Source organism: Rhagoletis zephyria, unplaced genomic scaffold (assembly GCF_001687245.7).
Source record: "Rhagoletis zephyria isolate East Lansing unplaced genomic scaffold, Rhagoletis_zephyria_1.1 Rzeph_scaffold_01260, whole genome shotgun sequence".
In the NCBI taxonomy this organism is placed as follows: Eukaryota; Metazoa; Arthropoda; class Insecta; order Diptera; family Tephritidae; genus Rhagoletis; species Rhagoletis zephyria.
In genome coordinates, this window is record NW_016158344.1 from 79,095 (window position 1) to 81,994 (window position 2,900).

The 2,900-nt window shown below is 32.3% G+C and overlaps 1 pseudogene; it reads right to left on the minus strand.

Annotated features, from left to right (window-relative positions):
- Window positions 1–2,673, minus strand: part of LOC108363370 (60S ribosomal protein L7-like) — a 4,589-nt pseudogene extending 1,916 nt beyond the window's left edge.
- Window positions 2,674–2,900: the final 227 nt, after the last annotated feature.

Consider the following 2,900-nt stretch of genomic DNA (forward strand, 5'->3'; position numbering starts at 1 on the left):
AAACAAATTCTATGGGACTGAGAAATATTATTTTCTACTTTTTAGTCCATTTATAAAAGCGTTGTATATTAAAAAGTTTTTTTTTTAATATTATTTTTTCATATTATTTCTCAGAGTATATACATTGTATGGTATTTCTTTCAAAAATTAATGCACTATACGCATATTTTTTTTTTTATATTTCTTAAGTTTCTTGCGTTGGTGCTGAAAAGCAACCATGCGTGTAAGAAATTGTATGTTACCTAAAATTTCACCTCTGGAAACTTTATCCCCAAAAAGCACTTCACCACATTTTTTTTACTGGATATACTGAGGTGCGCATAGTTATTTAAAAATATAAAGTCTGATGCCAACCGTGGTTTTTCAGTTGATATATAATTCATGTGCGAAAGTGTCTATTTAGCAAAGGAAAAAGCAAAGCAGTATACTTGCAGCAGATATTGACCTGGTTTTTCGCACGACTGTTCCTGTTTCATCGTTGTTTTTTAGGAAATTCTTANAAGGAAAAAGCAAAGCAGTATACTTCCAGCAGATATTGACCTGGGTTTTCGCACGACTGTTCCTGTTTCATCGTTGTTTTTTAGGAAATTCTTACCACCATATACAATTGTATTATTTACTTTAGTAACTAACTTATGTAAATATGTACGTATTTTTATGCTTAATATATGCAACTAAAGAAGAGAGTAAACACAACAAACATCGAGTAAATTTTTATTTGTGTCAAACTGAAACTTTTTTTCCAATAATAAAGGGTTAGCTGATTCAAGTCTACAGCAAGTTCAGAAAATTAATTGATAACTTGTATCAACCAAAGCATTGTTTATATTTGCTCAACAATGATTTTATTCAACTAACAATATTGTCCAATCAAGGTAGTCGTTTTGTAATTATTAACAAATATACATTTGTCCCAACTGGAAGTCTTAAGTAAATTGCAGACTTTCGTGAACTATATATTTATTTCGCCATATCCAACTATGCCACTTGATCACTATAACCAAATCTTGGTTATTATAACTAAACCTTTTTCTGGGTGTGTAATTTTTGTTGCAAAATTTCAAATAGTTTTTTTTTAATCAACAATTGAAAATTTTTGCAGTGTTTTGGAAATTTTTATTTTCCTTTGAAAGTCAGTGTCCGATTGAAGATTTTTTTTGGGTGCAGATTTAAGAAACATTAAACTATGCAATGAAATTATTTGCGTTACAAAAATATTTTTCTTTGCTTTTCAATAATTTTTTTATGAAAAATTGAACTTTTAAGTAATTTCTGCGCCTCGTGGACGAAAATTTTTAACAACTACTTATGTAATAAACATTTCTGCATTTTTATATGAAAAAAATGGGTGCCTTGCGATATAGTTTTGTCGGAATGAATTTTTATTTGCCAGCGTGCGGGCCCGACTCGCGCGCAATCCGTGTTGACTTCTTGCGCAAGAAAGAAATGCACGTTTCAATCGTTCCACTTTTATTTCTCATGCTCGAATTTCGCATGCCCGCGGGAGTCCGGCGCGCGCGCTGGCAAATGAAAATTCATTCCGACCAAACTATATCGAAATGCACGCATTTTTTTCATAGATAAATGCAGAAATGTTTATTACATAGGTTGTTGTTAAAAATTTTCGTCCACGAGGTGCAGAAATTGCTTAAAAGTTCAATTTTTCATAAAAAAATGATTGAAAAGCAAAAAAAAAATTTTTGTTACGCTAATAATTTCATTGTATAGTTTAATGTTTCTTAAATCTTCACCCAAAGCATTTTTTCATTCGGACACTGACTTTCAAAGAAAAATAAAAATTTCCAAAACACTGCAAAAATGTTCAATTGTTGATTAAAAAAAAAAACCTATTTGGAATTTTGCAACAAAAATTACGCAGTATATTGTTCGACTACAAAACTCGGCGCTGCCTGAATATCATTGAAAAATATTAATGTTGGTAAATTCGATTTAAATCTGCTTTTGGCGGTATGGAATCGTATGCAATTTGTACATAATAATGCCGTTAGGCCTAGATGCAATGTATAGAAGTTGAGGACTCGATTTTTTAACTGCCAGTTGGTGCTGTTATGTAATGAAAAATGGTCAGAAGTGTTTTTATTGGATTTTTGTATTAAAAATTAATGCAAAGTGATGAATGGACACACGCCTACTTTGTACAAACCATTAAATTGCCAGAGATGGGAACTGTTTTTTTCGGTCAGCGTATTAACTTGACCCAATGCACATTTTCAAAGTTTCGATGGGTGATAAAGCTCNATTTAATGTTCGGCTCTGCCCGAACTTAGACTTTCTTACTTGTTTATAATCAAAGCACGCTCATCTGCGATCAAAGACAGTTATAAGCAAGTAAGCGTATACCCGTTTTTTCAGAGTATTTCTAATACTGCGAGCACAAAGCTGTTTTTGATCAGCTCTAAACCAAAAGAGATATAAGAAAACGGCAGATGCNGTATAAAAGCTGATTTATAAAAATTTTAATTAATTTTAATCTTTTAAGACATTTTCTGATTTCAATTTAATATAAATAAGTATGTACTTATCTAGGCATTCTACATTAGTTTCTCTGTAAGGCATTCTTTGTTCGCTTCTCTGGATTCTGTTTATCCATGCGTTCTCCCTTCGTTTGAAGGTAATGCGCGGGTAAGAGCTTACCTCCAATGACATGCCCATGTTAAAATAAGGCCTTCTTGAAGCGAAAGGGTAAGCGATTCCCATCGCCTAGCTCGTTTCCACTTTCGTTTCTGTGGTAATCGTGTTTTTTGCTGGGTATATACAAGAAATAATTTCATATGTATACTCTAAATAATTATTAAAATAAGGATGTGATGGCCTCGCATGTCGCATACAACTTATGTAGTCCATTGGTGCATACACCGGTGGATTGAATGCATTTTCCA